General features: G+C 38.3%; 1 pseudogene; it reads left to right on the forward strand.

The window, feature by feature from the left end:
* Nucleotides 1–3880: 3880 nt before the first annotated feature.
* LOC127665208 (cathepsin Q-like) overlaps nucleotides 3881–23558 on the forward strand; it is a 31766-nt pseudogene continuing 12088 nt past the window's right edge.

A 23558-nucleotide genomic window follows, 5' to 3' on the forward strand; every position in this document is an offset into this window, starting at 1 on the left:
GAAGTCAGGAGTCATGGATCCAAGCATCAACAACAGAATACAAGAGCTAGAAGAGAGACTCTCAGGTGCAAAATATACCATAGAAATCATTGACACAACAGTCATAGAAAATGCAAAATGCAAAAAGCTCTGAACCCAAAAACATCCAGGAAATCTAGGACAAAATCAGAAGACCAAACTTGAGGATTATATGTATAGAAGAGTGTGAAGATTTCCAACTTAAAGGGACAATAATGTCTTCAACAAAATTATAGAAGAAAACTTTCCTAACCTTAAGAGATGTTAATGAATGTACAAGAAGCCTACAGAACTCCAAATAGATTGGACTGGAAAAGAAATTCCTCCCATCACATAATAATTAAAACTCCAAATGGTCTAAACAATGAAAGAATATTAAAAGCAAAAAGGGAAAGGGTAAGAAACATAAAAACAGACCTATCAGAATTATACCAGACTTCACATAAAAGACTTTGGAAGCCAGAAGATCCTGGGCATATGTAATACAGGCCCTAAGAGAACACAAATCCCAACCCAGGCTACTATACTCAGCAAAACTCTTAATTACCGTAGATGGAGGAAACCAAGATATTCCATGATAAAAACAAATTTACACAATATCTTTCCACAAATCCAGTTCTTCAAAGGATAATGAATGCAAAACGCCAACAGAAGGAGCAAAACTACACACTAGAAAAAGCAAAAAATTAATTTTCTTTTAACAAACCAAAAATAAGAGAGGCGTACAAACATAACTCTACCTCTAATAACAAAAATAACAGGAAGCAAAAATCACTTCTCCTTAATATCTGTTCATATCTATGGGCTCAATTCTCCAATAAAAAGACAAGGGCTAACAGACTGGATACATAAGCAGGACCAAACATTTTGCTGCATACGGGAAACTCACTTCAGGCACAAAGACAGACACCATCTCAGAGTAAAAGGCTGGAAAACAATTTTCCAAGTAAATGGTCCCAAGAAACAAGCTGATGTAGCCATTGTAATATTGAATAAAATAGACTTTCACACTAAAAGAATCAAAACAGTTAAGTTAAGAACCTTTCATTCTCATCAAAGGAAAAAAAATATACCAAGATGAACTCTCAATTCTGAACATATAGGCTCCAAATACAAGGGCACCCACCTTCATAAAAGAAACTTTACTAATGCTCAAAGCACACATTGCACCTCACACAATGTTTGTGGGGTCTTAAACACCCAACTTTCATCAATGGACAGATAAGGGAAACACAAACTAAGCAGAGAAACAGTGAAACAAACAGAAGTTATGGACCAAATGTATTTAACAGATATCTATATGACATTTTCCCCTAAAACAAAAGAATACACCTTCTTCTCAGCACCTCATGATACCATCTCAAAACCTGACCACATACTTCATCACAAAACAGACCTCAGCAGATATATAAAGATTGAAATAATTCCATTCACCATACAAGATCACCACAAAATAAGGCTTGTCTTCAATAAAAACAAAAACAACAGAAAGTGCAAATACACATGGAAACTAAACAATATTCCACTCAACATTAACTTAGTCTATGAAGAAATAAAGAAATTAAAGACTCTTTAGAATTTAATGAAAATGAAGGCACAACATACCCAAACATATGAGACACAATGAAAGCAGTGCTAAGAGGAAAACTCATAGCTCTGAATGCCTCAAAAGAAAACTGGAAAGAGCAAACACTAACAGCTTGACAGCACATCTGAAGGTTCTAGAACAAAAGGAAGCAAATACACCCAAGAAAATATCCTAAGTTCAATAACCTAATCATAAAAGAACATACATGGTATGCACTCACTGATAAGTGGATATTACCCCAGAAGCTTGGAATACCCAAGACACAATTCACAGATCAAATGAAGCTCAAGAAGAAGGAAGAACAAAGTATGGATACTCTGGTTATTCTTAGAATGGTAAAGGAGATGCAGTGACAAACTGTAGAGCAGAGTCTGAGGGAAAGACCATCCAGAAACTGCCCCACTTAGGGATCCATTCCATTTACAGTTAGAAAACCCAGAGACCATTGCAAATGCCCACAAGTGCTTGCTGACCAGAGCCTGATATACCTGTATACTGAGAGGCTTTTATAATGCATTACAAATACAGATGGGGGGAGCACTTTCAGACAGTCATTGAGCTGAGCACATGGTCCACAAGGGTGGAACTAGAGAAAGGACCTAAAGAGACCAATACAGGGCTAATATCAAATATGTACAAAAATACCAAGAAGTTAGACTCCAGAGGACCAAATAACCCTATTAAAAATGGGGTACAGAGATAAACAGAGAATTCTCAAGTGAGGAATACTGGATGGTTGAGAAACACCTAAAAAAATGTTCAACATCTTTGATCATTAGGGAGATGCAACTGAAAAATCCATTAGATTTCAACTCATACCAGTTAGAATTGCCAAGATCAAAAACTCAAGGGACAGCAATTTCTGGAGAGGGTGTGGAGAAAGAGGAACACTCCTTCATTGCTGGTGGGATTGGAAGCTGGTAAAACAACTCTGAAAATCAGTTTGGTTGTTCCTCAGAAAATTGAACATAGCACTACCTGAGGATCAAGTTATACCACTCTTGGACAAATACCCAAAAGATTCTCCAACACATAATAAGTACATATGTTGTAATATGTTCATAGCATCCTCATTTATAATAGCCAGAAACTGAAAAGAACCCAGATGTCCCTCAACAGAGGAATGGATACAGAAAATGTGGTACATTTACAAAATGGAATACTACTCAGCAATTAAAAACAATGAATTCATGAAATTATTAGGCAAATAGATGGATCTAGAAAATGTCATCCTGAGTGAGGTAACCCAATCACAAAAGAACACACATGATATGTACTTGCTGATAAGTGGGTATTAGTACAAAAGCTCAGAATATCCAAGATACAACTCACAGACCACATGAAGCTCAAGAAGAAGGAAGACCAAAGTCTGGACACTTTGATCCTTATTAGAAAGTAGATCAAAATACCCATGGCTGACAGCCAACCAATAGAATGAGCATAGTGTCTCTGATAGAGCAGCCAGATTAAGGACCCAAGAAGCTGAAGAGGTTTGCAGCCCAGCAGGAAAAACAATAATATGTTCCAACAAGTACCTCCAGAACTCCCAGGGACTAAACTACCAACCAAAGCGTAAACAAGGAGGGACCCATGGCTCCAGATATGTATGTAACAGAAGATGACCATTTCAGACATCAATGAGAGGGGAGGCCATTGGTCCTATGAAGGCTCAATTCCCCCAAATAGGAGAATGAAAGTCAGGTATTGGCCCGGGGGGGGGGAGGAAAAGGGAGTTTTTAAAGGGGTAACATGGAAAGGGGATATTAATTGAAATGTAAATTAAGCAAATACCTAAGGAACAAAAAGAAATTTCATACATTTAAAAAAAATGTATGTGATGTCTGTCTTCTTGACCTTATGTTAAAAAAAAAAAAAAGACTAGCAGTCTCTGTATACACATTGAGTATGAAGATGTATACGGCTCATTTTTAGGGGATATTTTTCTTCTCTGGATGCTTTGTATATTTTTACAATGTATACTAACAATCCACAACACATCTTTAGCCTCCAACTCATCTTTCCAAAGAATTTATGTCCCATTTTATTGACATTAATAGCCCATAAACCAGTTGTTCCTACTTAAATCTTTACATTGTAAACACCTACTGAGGCATGAAGAAACTGCCAACAGTTATGTTCTGTATAAGCCCGACCATGCCTTCCTGGTCATTTATCAAAATATCATTACAAATTATTAGGCTCCCTATATTGTTGGTTGAGTTGGTATTTCAATGAGGAAAACATAGAATTAAAGAATTTAATGAAGGTAGAGTCATGACAGAGAATGAAGATATAGGTCTTCATGAATTGAGAGTGCAGGTAGGTAGATATGACACAGAAACGGTAGACTGTTCAGTGCCAAAGCTTGTATTCCTGTTGACTTGCTCTTTCCTGCTGATCATATCTATCTCTTACTGCTCAAAGAGTAACTGACCCAAGGTCCAGGGTCATTTGTCACTGGGACACAGAATGATGGAATTATATATTTCCAAGCTAGAGTTAATTATAAATGACTGACATAAAGCCACTCTAGTGTCTGACTTTATTTCAAATATTTACTCCCCCCCCCAAACTGACATATTCGGCCAAAGGAGGGCCTTAGTTGTATATAGTAGGTATTGAAGAATGGGTCCGTACACCAGAGAGGGAGCAAAATAAAACAGGGTTGGATCTAGAGATCAGCAAATCCTTTCAGACTAAAGTGTGGGCTTGATTTTCTGTTTGATAACATTGATAGTGTGAGATTTACTATGAAAAAATTCTAGTGGTAAAGAAGATGAAGGCGTTCCTGTCTTTATTTCAGATTCAAGACCTCAATTCTATTCATGAGTCTCTTTGAAAGGTAAGGGTGTTAATAAACCTTGACTGGTCTACCTGATTTTTCACTTGTATCAAGGTCATTCTAGGCTCATGGACTCAGAAATATTGACTTATATTTTGGAGATTCTCATCCATTCTTTCTGAAATTCCTGGACTGAATTCTCAATTGTATTGTAGGTAATACAGCCATGTTGTGTCTCAGACAGAGAAAAAGGAAGCCATATTTCTTCCTAGTATTTTTAGGTACTAGATTCCAAACAAGAAATATTTTTATTTGATATATTTTTATTTGCACTTCAAATGATTTCCCCTTTTCTAGACCCCCATTCCCCGAAAGTCCCATCAGCCCCCTTCCCTCCGCTGTTTTCCCACCCAACCCTTCCCACTTCTCTGTTCTGGTTTTGCCCTATACTGCTTCACTGAGTCTTTCCAGAACAAGGGTCAACTCCTCCATTCTTCTTGTACGTCATTTGATGTTTGGATGATGTTTTGGTTATTCCAGTTTTCTAGATTAATATCCACTTATTAGTGAGTGTATACCATGATTCATCTTTTGAGTCTGGGTTACCTCACTTAGCACCATGTTCTCCAGCTACATCCATTTGCCTAAGAATTTCATGAATTCATTGTTTCTAATGGCTGAATTGTACTCCATTGTGTAGATATACCACATTTTTTTTGCATCCACTCTTCTGTTGAGGGATACCTGGGTTCTTTCCAGCTTCTGGCAATTATAAATAGGGCTACTATGAACATAGTGGAACATGTATCCTTATTAATAGGATACATAGTGGAACATATCATTATGTAATCTTCTGGGTATATGCCCAGGAGTGGTATAGCAGGATCTTCTGGAAGTGAGGTGCCCAGTTTTCAGAGGAACCGCCAGACTGATTTCCAGAGTGGTTGTACCAAATTGCAACCCCACCAGCAGTGGGGGAGTGTTTCTCTTTCTCCACATCCTTGTCAACACCTGCTGAATTTTTAGTTTTAGCCATTCTGACTGGTTTAAGGTGAAATATCAGGGTTGTTTTGACTTGCATTTCCCTAATGACTAATGAAGTTGAGCATTTTTTAAGATGCTTCTCCAACTCCGAAGTTCTTCAGGTGAAAATTCTTTGTTTAACTCAGTATCCCATTTTTTAATAGGGTTATTTGGCTTTCTGGAGTCTAACTTCTTGAGTTCTTTATATATATTGGATATTAGCCCTCTATCTGATGTAGGGTTGGTGAACATGTTTTCCCAATTTGTTGGCTGCCGATTTGTCCTTTTGATGGTGTCCTTACAGAAACTTTGTAATTTTATGAGGTCCCATTTGTCAAATCTTGATCTTAGAGGATATGCTATTGGTGTTCTGTTCAGAAACATTCCCCTTGTACCGATGTCCTCAAGGGTCTTCCCCAGTTTCTTTTCTATTAGCGCCAGAGTGTCTGGCTTTATGTGGAAGTCCTTGATCCATTTGGAGGTGAACTTATTACAAGGAGACAAGGATGGATCAATTCCCATTCTTCTGCATGCTGACATCCAGTTGAACTAGCACCATTTGTTGAAAAGGCTATCTTTTTTCCATTGGATGTTTTCAACTCCTTTGTTGAGGATCAAGTGGCCATAGGTGTATGTCTTCATTTCTGGAACTTCAATCCTGTTTCATTGATCTGCTTGCCTGTCACTATACCAATACCATGCAGTTTTTAACACGATTGCTCTGTAGTATTGCTTGAGGTCAGGGATACTTATTGCCTCAGACTTTCTTTTGTTGCTGAGAATAGTTTTAGCTATCCTGGGTTTTTTGTTATTCCAGATGAATTTGAGGATTGCTCTTTCTAACTCTGTGAAGAATTGAGTTGGGATTTTGATGGGTATTGCTTTGAATCTGTATATTGCTTTTGGGATTTTGATGGGTATTGCTTTGAATCTGTATATTGCTTTTGGCAAAATGGCCATTTTAACTATATTAATCCTGCCGATCCATGAGCATGGGAGGTTTTTCCATTTTTTGAGGTCTTCTTCTGTTTCCTTCTTCAGAGTCTTGAAGTTCTTGTCATACAGATCTTTCTCATGTTTGGTAAGAGTCACCCGAAGGTACTTTATACTGTTTGCAGCTATTGTACAGCGTGTCATTTCCCTAATTTCTTTCTCAGCCTGCTTATGCTTTGAGTATAGGAAGGCTACTGATTGGCTTGAATTGATTTTATAACCTGCCACTTTGCTGAAGTTGTTTATCACCTATAGGAGTTCTCTAGTAGAGTATTTTGGGTCACTTAGGTAGACTATTATACCATCTGCAAATAATGATAGTTTGATACAAATTGGAAAGGAAGAAGCCAAACAAGAAATATTAATGTTCAAGAATTGAGAAACTTTATTAATTACAGGAAGCAGTATTGCAGAACCAAATACCAAATCACTATGTGTGTTAAAGTATTTAAGAGATAGCTATCATTATAGTGTTTATTTGTTGTGCTTCATCTCTAATCCTTAGAATCAGAAGAAACCTAGCCTATATTTTGAATAGTGATTTTTGGCAAGGAATTTTCATTATACCAATATGTTGTGAAGGCAAGAATGTCAGGAGCCACTTTTCTTTTAATGCCAGCTTAAATAAAATGCTTTGGAATGTAGTCTTATAGTACACATGCTTTATAAGGTATAAGTTCATTCATTCACCTCTTCTCTACTTGTTTTCTCTTCTTCTCATTTACCAACACTTGTTTCTCAATTGTGTTCTACTATCCTTGAGTTGTATGCTCTTCTTCCAAGGAATTACTGGAGTACATCCTTATATTTAGGATTCCAATTTCACATTTTTTTAAAAATTTTCATTGCCAATTGGTGGAATTTTAGTAAAGTTAGCAGGGACCTGTAACAAAAAAAAAACCCTATATAGTAAACAAAGAATCAGCATATAGTGTCAATGGTTCCTCTATGTCCTCATTCCAAGAAACCATAATGGCTTTAAGGGAAAATGCTGAGTAGAACTGATAAAAGAAAAGATCTCATTAAACTTTATGTCATTGAAATTTTTTTTCAAGTTCATGCAAGAAGTACTAGGTTGATTGTTTTCCTGAGTCTTCACAGGAAAATGATTTTTCTGTGCTCTGTGCTCATATGAGAGCACCCTTCTAAGGTGTACTACTAATAAATATCCGAGGACATCCATGAGGATAGCACTGTACGTGGTACAGGACAGCATTTAAACCTTAATACAAGTAAGGTTGTTGGTATGTGCCTATTCAAGTCACATTTAGCAGAATAAACTGAACAAGACTTTTGAGAGTACAAGGAATCTGGACCGAATTTGCATCATGGACACAGACATGGCCATGTTAAGTTTCCCAGTGCCTAAGACCCATGGAAATAGCAAATCTTTAAGTCTGTATACAAAATGTATATGGCCAGCCTTACCCTATTCTAAAAAGTCTTGCCAATGAGTGATTAACCTTTATGTAAAACTTCTGTGTATAAAAGAATCATAAATCACATCTCCTTTCTCCTTTTTCCCTGATCTTTAGAGCCCAAGTGTCCAACTACAGAAATCTGCCACCCAAACTAGCCATCCCTTGCCCTTCATTTGGATATAATATGTACTTTGAGCTGCTGAGTTTAGTAGATGACTCATCAACAAAAACTGTTGTCTATTTTTATATATCTCTTGTTTTATGTCTGAAGCAAGGAAAGAAAAAATGATGAAGCTTGAATGTTATGTCTTGGAAAAAACACACATTTCACAGACAAAAATCTGAGCATTTTGATTCTCTAAGTGTAAGAAACATAACTTTAAAACCATTTTTGTTAATTTAGAAATCTTTTTGTATGAGCAGAAATGATTTAGCAGCTATGAAACAGAAGTTTGTCACCAAAAAGCTCTGGTAAGAACTAGGCATTAAAAGCAAGCTACAGTCAGGCTAGTGTTCAGCTCAAATAAGAACCTAGCCCAGGACATATCTCTACCATTCAAATGAGGTAAGCTTCATGTTGTATTGAAAAGCTAATGACTTGGCCCAAAGTTCTGACATCTTATAGTGCAAAATTTCTGTAAAATTCAATGTTAAAATTATTGGAACTTTAGGAATTGTATGTTTGATTACTCTTATGTGCTCGGGAAACATGTCTTCTATGTTCTGTATTTATATACTTACGCAGGAGGACATGAGATTCTACATTACCTTTATTTCAGTGACCACTGAGACTCTAGCACTGTTACTGTGTACACACCAGACTCTCTGTTGGTCATAATCATTGGCCTAATCTCACAAGGACATTCTACACCTCCATCAGTTCCACCACTGAGCCTGTGCAAATGAATGATTTCAAGGCAGCCATGACTCAAATCATCAAGCTTTAAAAGCATCATCACTAGACGAGAAAGCCCACTAGTATGCATCAGCAGCATTTCCACATAACTGCCTTTCCATGCTTGGAGAGATATCAGTTTAACGTTTATATTAGCATGATATCATGAATAATGATTTTGTGACAAACCAAGTATATTCAAATGACAAATCTTGTATGGACCTGTTATTATCTATTGCCTTTGAACCCATAATCCCATGAACTATGCAAAAACATGTAGTCATTTTGGTACCTGGGAATCATCCTTGATGCCAAGAATCAGCTTGATTGCCATCAAAGATGAAATGCCTCCTTATGGTGAGTGTTTTGGAGTAACAGAAATTCATCAGAGACACTGAGATAGCCCCAAAATCTGATCATGATTTAAGAATGTGGAAAAATTTTATGTCTTATTTATGAACAAATATATTTAGGGCATAACTCTATTATTTTTTCTCTGTTTTGTGATAAAAAAGAACATTTTAGTGAAGAAGATACAGAACTGTAAGGGTATAAGGAAGACAGAGATACAAGACAGAAAGAGGATGCAGGTTCTTATGTCTATTATAGGAAATGTAAGTAGATGTGACTCAGGAAGGGTGAGCATTTTGGCCTAAAGCTTCGATTTTGTTGACTAGATCTTTCCTGCTGATTGTCCATCTCTCTTGGTGTTCAGAGAGTAGCTGGCCCAAGGTCTAGAATCATTGCTCAGTGGGACACAAAGTGACAGAAATCCTTCTGCAGATCTTTCTAAGCTAGTGTTCTAAGCTTAGAAAGCTTAGTGTTCTAGCTTTCTAAGCTATAATTACCTGATGATATGCCACTCAGTTGTCTGCAAGTATTTTCACTACTTTGTCACCTCAACTAACATATTCTGCCAATGGAAAGTCTTATTAGTATATGCTAGAGTTTGAAGAATGTGTCAATAGATTTCGAAGAGAGCAAAAGAAAGAGCAGATGCCAAAATAAAGGCCTGCATCAAACTCAGACTGCAATAGGAATTCAAGTCCTCTATGCTTGCCTAGAGGTTTGTGGGCTTTTCTATGAAAAGCTTCCATGGGTGAAGAGGAGGAAGGACTTTCTGCCATTCCCTCCTGCTCAGTGATTCCAGTTTTTCACTAATGTTAATATAATTTAATTGGTTCAGCTAATGTTACAGAAGAGTTGTACCAAGCTAATTCTGGCTTCAGAATTATTAAACACAAACATGAGTTTCTTGTCTCTTCCTGAGGAACTCCTCACTTTGCCTTCTCTGTGATATTTGAGGTGGCAAAAAGTGTCTCAAACACAGATATAAGAGTGTGAGTCCCTGAACTCGGCCTCCCGCCAGTCAGGAGAGGCTCACCTCCATCTTGGTTTCGGACTCCAGAGAGATTGGACAGACTGAGGTACACAAACATAACCCGAGGCCCACACCACGGGGGTCTGAGCCCGACGGGCATTGGCCTCCACCCAGGCCCTGGGCTGTTTGGGGGGGGCATCGGATAGCCAACCCAGCCAGGAGGTTTTTTTGCCCGGGCCGGCATGTGCACCACCATTTTGCCTACAGGACGTCAGAGAGCTCTGGCGGGCAGAGCCGGCTAACAGGCATAGCCTGAGGCTAACAAAGCGGGGGTCTAGGCCCCAACAGGCCCTGGACTGACCCCAAGAACTGGGCGGCTTGGTGGGCCATCTGTGTGTCAACCCGCCCAGGAGGTTGTTAGCACAGCAGACTCTCCAGGCGCTTTCGGGGAGCGCGAGCATGCACGCCCGCCATTCTCGTCACCTGATGGACCCAGTTGACAGTCATAGACCAAGGGGAACTTTGATCAGACCTTGGCCTCACAGGCTTTTGCCTGGATCCAGGGCCTGAGCGGCCAGGCTAACCTTGTGTGCACCAGCCCGGTTGGGGGATCAGCTGCCCAGTGGAGTGATTAGCATGCAGGGGAGGTCCCGGTAGCATACACCTTCTGCACTCCCTGGGGGTGCACATGGGCTCCATCTGGTCCACAAACACAATCTGGGGCAAAGCACACTAGACCTGCAAGGGCACCCAAGAGGAGGACAGCACAGCAGCAATCTGCTACAGGGGAAACCCAGCCATATAGTGTTGCAGTAATAGCCCCAGAGCCCCACGGGAGGCCCAAATACCAGCCAGGGACAAGACCAACTAAATCCAGAGAACAAGATGGCAAAGGGCAAACACAGGAACACTACTAACAGAAATCTAGGCAATATGGCAGCATCTGAACCAAACTCTCTAACATCAGCATGTCCTGGTTATACCAACACACAGAGAAACAAGATTTGGATTTAAAATCACTGATCATGATGCTGCTAGAAGAACACAAAAAGGACATAAATGAATCTCTTAAAGAAATACAGGGGAACATGAATAAGCTAGAAATCCATTTAATGGAAACAGAAAAATCACTTAAAGAAATGCAGGAGAATAAGGCTCAAGAGATAGAAGCCAATAAAGAAGAAAGGCAAAAAAAAAAAAAAAAAAAAAAAAAAACCTTAAAGAAATGCAGAAGAACTTGAGTCGACAGGCAGAAGTCATGAAAGAGGTAACACAAAAATCTCTTAAAGAATTACAGGAAAACACAAACCAAAAAAATGATGGAACTGAGCAAAACCATCCTGGATCTAAAAACAGAAGTAGAAACAACTAAGAAATCACAAAGGGAGACAACTTTGGAGATAGAAAACCTTGAGAAGAAATCAGGGGCCATAGATGCAAATATAAACAACAGAATACAAGAGATGGAAGAGAGAATTTCAGATGCCGAAGATACCATAGAAACCATTGACTCAACAGTCAAAGAAAATGCAAAATGCAAAAAGCTTGTATCCCAGAACATCCAGGAAATCGAGGATACAATGAGAAGACCAAACGTAAGGATTATAGGTATAGATGAGAGTGAAGATTTACAGCTGAAAGGGCCAGCAAATATCTTTAACAAAATTATGGAAGAAAACTTTCCCAACTTAAAGAGAGGGATGCCTATGAATATACAAGAAGCCTACAGAACTCCAAACAGACTAGATCTGAGCAGAAATACCTCTTGCCACATAATAATTAAAACCCCAAATACACTAAACAAAGAAAGAATATTAAAGGCAGTAAGAGAAAAAGGCCAAGTAACATATAAAGGAAGCCCTATCAGAATCACACCAGACTTCTCACCAGAGACCATGAAAGCTAGAAGATCCTGGGCATACCTCATGCAGACTCTAAGAGAACACAAATGTCAGCCAAAACTACTATACCCAGCAAAACTCTCAATCACAATAGATGGAGAAACCAAGACATTCCATGACAAAACCAAATTTACACAATATCTTTCCACAAACCAAGCTCTACAAAGAATAATAGGAGGAAAACTCCAATACAAGGAGGGAAACTACACCCTGGAAAAAGTAAGATAGTAACCTTCCTTCATCAAACCCAAAAGAAGATAATCACTCAAATATAAAAATAACATTAAAAATGACAGGAAGTAATAATCTCTATTCCTTAATATCTCTTAATATCAATGAACTCAATTCCCCAATAAAAAGACATAGACTAACAGACTGGATAAGGAAACAAGACCCTACATTTTGCTGCATACAGGAAACACACCTAAATGTCAAAGACAAAAACTACCTTAGAGTAATAGGCTGGAAGACAACTTTACAAGCCAATGGTCTTGGGAAACGAGCTGGAGTAGCCATTCTAATATCAGATAAAATTGACATTCAACCTAAAGTCATCAAAAGAGACACTGAGGGACACTTCTTGCTGGTCAAAAGAAAAATCCACCAAGAAGAACTTTCAATTCTGAACATCTATGCGCCAAATGCAAGGGCACCCTCATTCGTAAAAGAAACTTTACTAAAGCTCAAAGCGCACATTGCACCTAACACACTATTTGTGGTGGACATCAACACTCCACCCTCCTCAATGGACCGATCAGGGACAGAGTAAAACTAATTGAAGCTTTGGACCAATTGGATTTGACTGATATCTATAGAACATTTCACCCTAAAGCAAAAGAATATACCTTTTTCTCAGCACCTCATGGTACCTTCTCTAAAATCGACCATATAATTGGTCACAAGACAGACATCAACAAATACAAGAAGATCGAACTACTTCCGTGCCTCCTATCAGATCCTATGGTGTAAGAGTGGTTTTCAATAGCAACAAAAACAACAGAAAGCCCACATACACATGGAGGTTGAACAATACTCTACTCAATGACACCTTGGCCAAAGAAGAAATAAAGAAAGAAATCAGAGACTTTTTAGAATTTAATGAAAATGAAGGCACAACATATCAAAATCTTTGGGACACAATGAAAGCAGTGCTAAGAGGAAAATTCATAGCCGTGAGTGCCTCCAAAAAGAAAATGGAGAGAGCATATCCCAGCAGCTTAATGACACACCTGAAAGCCCTAGAACAAAAAGAAGCTATTTCACCCAGGAGGAGTAGAGGACAGGAAATCATCAAAGTGGAAATCAATCAAGTGGAAACAAAGAGAACCATACAAAGAATCAACGAGTCCAGGAGCTGGTTCTTTGAGAAAATCAACAAGATAGATAAACCCTTAGCCAGACTGACCAAAGGGCACAGAGAAAGTATCCAAATTAACAAAATTAGAAATGAAAGGGGAGAAATTACAACAGAAACTGAGGAAATCCAAAAAATCTTCAGATCCTACTACAAGAGCCTATACTCAACACAACTGGAGAATCTGGAGGAAATGGACAATTTCCTAGACAGATACCAAATACCAAAATTAAATCAGGACCAAATAGACCATCTAAATAGTCCCATAACCCCTAAATAAATAGAAGGGGTCATAGAAATTCTTCCAACCACAAAAAGCACAGGACCAGATGGTTTCAGTGCAGAATTCTATCAGACCTTCAAAGAAGACCTAACACCAATACTCTTCAAACTCTTCCACAAAATAGAAAAAGAAGGAACCCTACCCAATTCCTTCTACGAAGCCACAATTACGCTGATACCAAAGCCACACAAAAATCCAACAAAGAAAGAAAACTTCAGACCAATCTCCCTTATAAACATCGATGCAAAAATACTCAATAAAATTCTTGCCAACCGAATCCAAGAACACATCAAAACAATCATCCAGCATGATCAAGTAGGCTTTATCCCAGGGATGCAGGGTGGGTTCAATATACGGAAATCCATCAATGCAATCCACTACATAAACAAACTCAAAGAAAAAAGCCACCTGGTCATTTCATTAGATGCTGAAAAAGCATTTGACAAAATTCAGCATCCTTTCATGCTTAAAGTCTTGAAAAGAACAGGAATTCAAGGCCCATACCTCAACATCATTAAAGCAATATATAGCAAACCGGTAGCCAGCATCAAACTAAATGGAGAGAAACTTGAAGCAATCCCACTAAAATCAGGGACTAGACAGGGTTGCCCCCTTTCTCCTTATCTTTTCAATGTTGTACTTGAGGTACTAGCTCGGGCAATTAGACAACATAAGGAGGTCAAAGGGATACAAATTGGAAAGGAGGAAGTCAAACTATCATTATTTGCAGATGACATGATAGTCTACCTAAATGACCCAAAAAACTCCACTAGAGAACTCCTACAGCTGATAAACAACTTCAGCAAAGTAGCAGGTTATAAAATCAACTCAAGCAAATCAGTGGCCTTCCTATACTCAAAGGATAAGCAGGCTGAGAAAGAAATTAGGGAAATGACCCCCTTCACAATAGCCACAAACAGTATAAAGTACCTTGGGGTGACTCTTACAAAACATGTGAAAGATCTGTATGACAAGAACTTCAAGACTCTGAAGAAGGAAATGGAAGAAGACCTCAAAAAATGGGAAAACCTCCCAAGCTCATGGATCGGCAGGATCAATATAGTTAAAATGGCCATTTTGACAAAAGCAATATACAGATTCAATGCAATACCCATCAAAATCCCAACTCAATTCTTCACAGAGTTAGAAAGAGCAATTCTCAAATTCATCTGGAATAACAAAAAATCCAGGATAGCTAAAACTATTCTCAGCAACAAAAGACATTCTGGGGGAATCAGGATCCCTGACCTCAAGCAATACTACAGAGCAATAGTGTTAAAACCTGCATGGTATTGGTACAGTGACCGGCAGGCAGATCAATGGAACAGGATTGAAGATCCAGAAATGAACCCACACACCTATGGCCACTTGATCCTCGACAAAGGGGCTGAAAACATCCAAGGAAAAAAGATAGCCTTTTCAACAAATGGTGCTGGTTCAACAACAAATCGGCAACCAACAAATTGGGAAAAGATCTTCACCAATCCTACATCAGATAGAGGGCTAATATCCAATATATATAAAGAACTCAAGAAGTTAGACTCCAGAAAACCAAACAACCCTATTAAAAAATGGGATACAGAGTTAAACAAAGAATTCTCACCTGAAGAACTTCAGATGGCAGGGAAACATCTTTAAAAATGCTCAATTTCATTAGTCATTAGGGAAATGCAAATCAAAACAACCCTGAGATTTCATCTTACACCAGTCAGAATGGCTAAGATTAAAAAACAGCAGGTGTTGGAGAGGGTGTGGAGAAAGAGGAACACTCCTCCACTGCTGGTGGGGTTGCAAATTGGTACAACCACTCTGGAAAGCAGTCTGGCGGTTCCTCTGAAAACTGGGCACCTCACTTCCAGAAGATCCTGCTATACCCCTCCTGGGCATATATCCAGAGGATTCCCCACCATGTAATAAGGATACATGCTCTACTATGTTCATAGCAGCCCTATTTATAATTGCCAGATGCTGGAAAGAACCCAGGTATCCCTCAACAGAAGAGTGGATGCAAAAAATGTGGTATATCTACACAATGGAGTACTATTCAGCCATTAGAAACAATGAATTTATGAAATTCTTAGGCAAATGGATGGAGCTAGAGATCATCATACTAAGTGAGGTAACCCAGACTCAAAAAGTGAATCATGGTATGCACTCACTAATAAGTGGATATTAACCTAGAAAACTGGAATACCCAAAACATAATCCACACATCAAATGAGGTACAAGAAGAATGGAGGAGTGGCCCCTTGTTCTGAAAAGACTCAGTGAAGCAGTATAGAGCAAAATCAGAACAGGGAAGTGGGAAGGGTTGGGTGGGAAAACAGGGGGAGGGAAGGGGACTAATGGGGCTTCCGGGGAGTGGGGTTCCATAAAAAGCGAAATCATTTGAAATATAAATAAATATATCAATAAATTAAAAAAAAAGAGTGTGAGTCCCTAAAAGTCATATGAGAAAACTTCAGGATGAAGAATTAAAAAGAAACAGTCAGAGAATTTATAGGAAGCTGTACTGTAGAGCTAGGTACCCAGTGACAATGTGAGTAAAGAATCCTTAATAGAATGTTAATATTTCATGATTTAGTTACTAGTCTTTATCTGAAATCTCAGGAAAGGGGCACAGGGAATATAGGTTATATTTTGAATAGTGTTTGTTGACAATGCATATTAATTTTACTAATGTGACAAGGAGAAACCTAGAGAGCATAAGCCACTTTTTATGGAATATCAGCTCAGTAGTGAAAGTGTTAACCTTCCAGGAGAGCACATGGATCACACAATCAACTTCCTACTCACTCAGCTGATTTTTGTATTATTTCAATTGACCTTAGTGTGTTCCTCAGTTGGATTCTACTACAAAAACTGCATGACTAAGATGGAAATGCTCCCAGCAAAGAATCAGTACTTAGTAATATAAATGGCATTTAGGAAACTTTTATTATTTCTTAATAAAGTCCAGACTTTCCCACCACTATTTGAGGCACAGTTCTATCAATTCCTTTTAAAAAACAGCTTTAACATAATTTGTTGGTGAATTACCTCTAATCTATTTTTCTATATATCAGATTGACAATTCCTCAGGTGTGCTCGTCAATTATTTGCTGTTTAAGTCTTATTGGGTTATCTGTTCTGTCTGTCATCAAGGGGGCATTTCACTAGACCATATGCTCCCAGGACATCGCATCGAATGAAGACCTCCTGTTCTTCAGCAACAGACTAATCCCCAACTAAATAACTTGCTTAAATTTTTCACACTAATACTTCATGTTTGTGTGTGTGTGTGTGTGTGTGTGTGTGTGTGTGTGTGTGTGTTTGTGTGTGTGTGCATGCCAGATTCTGGCTAATTTGGAACTGGTTTTCAGACACTCATACCAAAGGTCTATCACACTAAGAATCAGAATACAGGGTCAAAAATTCTTTATGTTTATGTTTGAAGAAGCTATTAGGGTTCTGATTAGAAATGGTGATTAGAACTCAAGAGAACGAAATTCCTACAGAGGTTAGAACCATTTTCCTTTGGGAAAGACACAGTAAACTGATATTTTAGATGTATCTTGTTAAAACTGACTTATATGTTCTCTGTGACCATCTGTCTGCATCCTTCTCCTGGGTCTAAGTAATACTTATCAGAGCAAGAACCTTGAGCATGAACCTGTATTCAGTATTTTGTGGCATAAGCTAGTCAAAGACAGCCACAGTTTAATAGCATTTAAATTTCCTTTATACAAATGGAAAACATATAAGTGATAGCCATGAGTGAAAGTTAAGATCACATTTACTAGGATAAACTTACTCATACTTTGAAGGTGAGGTAGCCCAGACTTAATGTGGACCATTGGCATGGTGTGATGGACATGTGAAGGATCCCCAGTGCCATACAAGTTAAGAATCACAAAGCTGCAGACCTATAGAAATGAAAAAGAAAGCAAAACAGTACTTATAGATGTATAGCCCTCATCTGTTCCAAGTAGGAATGCTGATAAAGAATTGACCTTTATCTAAAACCAGTGTATGAAAGAACTGTCAATTGTATATCAATCCTTCATTACATTTACAGCCTAAGAGAATTCCACTACAGAGATCTTCCAACAAAGCTAGCTAACTTCTCCTGTCTCTTGTACTATATATAATAAATATTCTGATCTTCTGGGTTACATAAAGGGTCCATTATATCAGAATGAATGCAGTCCATAACATTATAGATGATCTGAAGATGTCTTTGTAGCTTCTGAAGTTTTTGTCATTCATTTATTTCTTAATCATCTCAATCATATTTACAGAAGTAAGGTGTGCAGGAAACCACAATACTCATCATTAGATTTAGACTGGTTGCTTGTTATGAAGGCAAAGAAAAAATCCTAGTAATTCCACTAAATATGACAAGAAAGGCTTTCTGTCCATTTGAGGAACTCAGGTGTTAAAAAGGGTTGTGGGTTGGAAGGCCTTGTTTGACAATAATACAGAATTTCTCAAAATAATGTACATTGATCTTGTCATGTGAGTGAACACCAGGGTTCCAAAGTCTTGGGAATTGGATAACACTAGGCAACAGGATTCTCTGGGGATGAGTAGCAGAAAATCTGAGTACCATTAAGAAACAACACATTTAAAATGGTCTTAATATAGAGAATATGGGAATGTTTTTGGAAATAGAGACTGATGGTTAGTATTGAAGCCAAATCTAGACCATTCTCTTCCATTGTGATGATCTGTTTTCTAATTGCTCCTTACTGGTTCATAGTCATTATACATCCTCCATTTGGTAGGGGCATAGAGACAGGAAGACAGAGAGACAGAGATAAATACAGGTAAATCCTTAGCCAATCTACCAAAAGGATAGATAGACAGCATTCAAATTAACAAAATCAGAAATGAAAATGGAGACATAACAAAAGAAACTGAGGAAATTCAAATAATTACCAGATCCTACCACAAAGTCTATACTCAACAAAATTGGAAATCTAGATGAAATGGATGATTTTCTAAACAGGCACAAAAACAAAATCAGCATCAGATAAACCATCAAAACAGTCCAGTAACTTCTAAGGAAATAGAAGTAGTCAGTATAAGTCTCCCAACCAAAAAAAAGGTCAGGACTTCAGGTTTAAAAGCAGAATTCTATCAGACCTTCAAAGAAGAGCTAATACCAATACTTCTCAAATTATTCCAAAATATGGAGAGTGAAGGAACACTATCTAATTTGTCCTATGAAGACAAAATTGAATATTGATCAAAATTATTAATAAAATTCTCCCAAACCAAATCCAAGAACATATTAAAACAATCATTCAACATCAACTAATGGGTTTTCTCCAAGGATGAATTGGTGGTTCAATATAAGGAAATCTCTCAACATAATCCACTACATAAACAAACTCAATGAAATAAATCACACAATCATCTCATTAGATGCTGAAAATGATTTCAACTAAAGAAAATACTCCTTCATTTTAAAAGTCTTGGAAAGGTCAGGAGTTCAAGGTACATATCATAATAAATGCAATATTCAGCAAACAGATAGCAACTATCAAATTAAACGGAAAGAAACTTGAAATAATACTCCACAGCTACAGCTTAAGTCACATACAGACCATTATACACTAATAGGGTGTGGTCTTCATGCCCTACATTGTTAATCAACACTTTTATCTAGAAAAAGTAAACAGAAAATCCTGGAACTCACATGATAAGCCAAAAAAGACTGAAAAGACACTTTCAGAAAAAAAAAGATTTAAAGATAAAAGAATATTCTTTCTTCAAAGCTGCTCAAAGAACCTTCTCCAAAATTAATCATGTACTCAAAGCAAATTTCAACAGATAAAAGAAAATTGAAAATACAACCATGGATCTTACCTTCCCACCAGAGATTAAAGCTGGATTTCATCAACAATATAACTAACAAAAAGACTACAAACTTGTAGAAACCAAATAAGTCTCTATTGAATGAAAATGGGTTAACACAGCAATTAAGAAAGTTAATAAATACTTTATAGAACTGTATGAAAATTAATGCACAATAGCTATATGGAACAAAACAATATCAGTTCTAAGAGGGAACATCATAGTATTAAGGGTATATGTAAAAAATTAGAGTGCGTTCATACTAGTTGCTTAACAATATGCCTAAAATCTTTAAACCAAAAAGAAGAAATTATAAACAAAAAGAGTTAATGTTAAGAAACAAACAAAATCAAGTGTGAAAGCAATACAAATAATCAATGAATCAAAAAGGTATATATTGGCTTACATGTCCGTGGTCTTTTATCACAGCAGTGAATAACCTAAAACAAGTTGCTATCAGAACAGTGGGATACTACTCTGTCAGACCTGGGCATGGTGCTTTGGAGAATATTTTGGAAGGATTTTCAACTGTGGTCTAGAAAAGCCATTGAGAGTTGAGAGCTCAGTGACACCCTTTGTATGAGTTTGGTTGATAATAATGTTGACGGGGATGCAGACAATAGATGTAGGGCTTCTGAAGTTTCAGAGCAAAGCAAAGACTCCATTGTGCATTTTTGGTGCATCTATGGTATATGGTCAGCCAGAGCTACAGAATTTGCTGTGATTAAAAAAAGACCAAAACCACTGAAGTAAAACCTTTGTTTAGCTGGAACAGTGGATGCTGATTTGCTGGGGCTAAAGAATCAGCCATGACTAACAAGAGACAAGCATAATTGAAGTAAAGTCTTCTGAAAAGTGTTTCCTCAGAATAACCACACAGAATCTGTGTTCCAAAAGCAGCCAAGGTTGTACATCCTAGGGGCAGCCAAACTTCCTAATGTAAAAATCACACAGGTGCAAATAGTCTTGAAGTCTTGAGAATGTCATGGAGAACAGCTAAGGCCTAACATTGTGGGAGAGGACTGGAATCCCTGAAAAGAGCCTACAAGAAGTTAGGTATGGCAGTTCATCTCAGTTGAAGCAAGGGGGTCACAGCTATTTTTGAGATGCCAGTACCATAGGATAACCACCAAGAACAACAATACAATGCTTGGGACGATTCTGGCCTAGACAACAACCTGTGTGGGCTAAACAGAGCAGAGCCCTAGAAGTCACCCAAAACCCTTAGAGGATGACAGAAGATAATAGGATATAGAGTAATTTTCATTTAAGTTCAGATTTGCTTTAAGAGTCACTGTACTCTGGATCATCCCTCTGGAAATAATAAAGTATTTAATTATTTTTTTTATTTTATAGCAGTTCATACATGAGAGACTTTGAATACTTTAAAAATTAGTTTTTCAAAAGATTGAATGAAGCACTTCATTTTTTAAAAAAATGTAGACATTTTAAATTTTAGAATGGTAATATTAATGTGTGATATGGGAAAGGAAGGAAAGTTATGGGTCAACAGTGATGTGTTTGTCAAGTTGAGAAGTGGTCAGTGGGGCCAGATGGGTTTGTGCCCATTTGAAAAAGCCTAGAATAAAGTGAAAGACAGGAGACTCAATTGAGAAAATGACTTCAAAAGATCCAGATATAGGATATTTCTTGATTAGTAGTCAATGTGATAGGATCCAACACATTGTGAATGGTTCCATCCTTGAGCACATATTTGTTGGTTCTATAAGAAAGCAGGCTGAGCAAGCTATGATGAGTAATCTAGTAACTAACTTTCCTCAATTGCTTCTGGATCAGTTTCTGTCTCCTTGTCCCTGACCAGCTTGAGATCCTGTCCTGACATTCTTTAATAGTGAACTGTGCTTTGAAAGCATAAGCTGACTAAACCCTTTCCTCCTAAAGTTTTCTTGGTCTTGGTGTTTCATCACATCAATTGTATCATTAAATAAGGCACATAATACATGTGTGAAGTCAGAATAATGACCTAAAATAAAAACCCTTCTCTCTATCTTTTGTTTTTATAATGTAACTTATATGAGATAGAAGTTGGTCAGGAGGTAGCTCTGGATAAGGTAGGCCTCAGAACCAAGCTCAAGGATGCCACCAAACAGCTCAAATATGATCCTGGCTGAGGATATACTTTTGATATGCTAATGAGATGATAATTCTAAGGTGGTACTGTTGTGCTAGTAAACGAACGTCCAGATTTGAGTTAAGATATTGTAAGGCAACTGCCCAATGAAACTATTAAGGTAAAATAGAAACAACAGCAAAGTAGAACTATAAAAGTAGTCTGTGTCCTAAGGCCACTGTTGGGAGCCTTCAGATCTCTGCTTCAGGATTCAGAACAGCCTGGCCTGCAATGCCACAGCTCCAAGTCGTGCAAGAGGCAAGAGAGGCATCCGGGAGGCCAGCTGGGAGGAGTCAGTGTGATCTGGTGAGTCCAGCAGGCCCCTGCGGGAGCCTTCAGATGTCTGCTTCGGGATCTGTACATCCTGGGCCAAAGCACTCAGTTTCCAGGAAGTGCAAGAGGCCTGGTGTGCACCTGGAAGCAGACTGGGAACGCACAGCTTGCTCCAGCACGGAGCTTAGGTTCCAGTCCTGAGCCCTCTGGCAGGAGCCTTCAGATCTCTGCTTTGGGATCCAGAACAGCCTGGGCTGTAATGCCACATCACCAGGTCCTGCAAGAGGTAAGAGGGGCATCTGGGAAGCCAGCTGGGAGGAGTCAGTGTGCTCTGGTGAGTCCAGCAGGCCTCTGCGGGAGCCTTCAGATATCTGCTTCGGGATCTGAATAGCCTGGGCCACAGCACCCTGTCTCCAAGCAGTGCAGGAGGTCAGATGTGCACCAGAGGCCACCTGGGAAAAGGCAGCTTGCACTGGTGAGTCCAGCATTGACAAGACCAACTAACACCAGTGAGAACTAGATGGCAAAAGGCAAACGCAGGAACGTCACTAACAGAAATCAAGGCAATATGGCACCATCGGAACCCAATTATCCTTTAACAGCATGTCCTGGATACCCCATCACACCAGTAAAACAAGATTGGAATTTAAAATCACTGGTCATGATGCGGGTACAGGAACACATGAAGGCCATACTTAAAGAAATTCAGGAGAAAATGGATCAAAAGTTAGAAGCCCTTACAAGGGAAACACAAAAATCATTGAAAGAAATTCAGGAGAATACAAAAGCCAATAATGAGGAAACGCAAAAAACACTTAAAGAAATACAGGAGAACTTTGGTCAACAGGCTGAGGTCATGAAAGAGGAAACACAAAAATCTCTTAAAGAATTACAAGAAAGCACAAACAAGCAAGTGAAGGAGCTAAGCAAAACCATCCAGGATCTAAAATCAGAAGTAGAAACAACTAAGAAAATGCGAAGGGAGACAACTTTGGAGATAGAAAACCTTGGGAAGAAATCAGGGGACATAGATGCAAATATCAACAACAGAATACAAGAGAAAGAAGAAAGAATCTCAGATGCTAAAGATACCATAGAAACCATGGACTCAACGGTTAAAGAAAATGCAAAATGCAAAAAGCTTGTAACCCAAAATATCCAGGAAATCCAGGACAAAATGAGAAGACCAAACCTAAGGATTATAGGCATAAATGAGAGTGAGGATTTACAACTTAAAAGCCAGCAAATATCTTCAATAAAATTATGGAAAAAAAAAACCTTCCCTAACCTAAAGAGAGAGATGCACATGAATATACAAGAAGCCTACAGAACTCCAAACAGACTGGACCAGAACAGAAATACCTCCCATCACATAATAATCAAAACACCAAATGTACTAAACAAAGAAAGAATATTAAAGGCAGTAAGCGAAAAAGGCCAAGTAACATATAAAGGAAGACCTATCAGAATCACAGCAGATTTTCACCTGAGACTATGAAAGCTAGAAGATCCTGGGCAGATCTCATGCAGACTCTATGAGAACACAAATGCCAGCCAAAACTACTACACCCAGCAAAACTCTCAATCACCATAGATGGAGAAACTAAGATATGCCATGACAAAACAAAGTTTACACAATATATATCCACAAATCCAGCCCTACAAAGGATAATAGGAGGAAAACTGCAATACAAGGAGGGAAACTTCACCCTGGAAAAAGCAAGAGAGTAACCT

This window comes from Apodemus sylvaticus, chromosome 14, assembly GCF_947179515.1.
Source record: "Apodemus sylvaticus chromosome 14, mApoSyl1.1, whole genome shotgun sequence".
Classification (NCBI taxonomy): Eukaryota; Metazoa; Chordata; class Mammalia; order Rodentia; family Muridae; genus Apodemus; species Apodemus sylvaticus.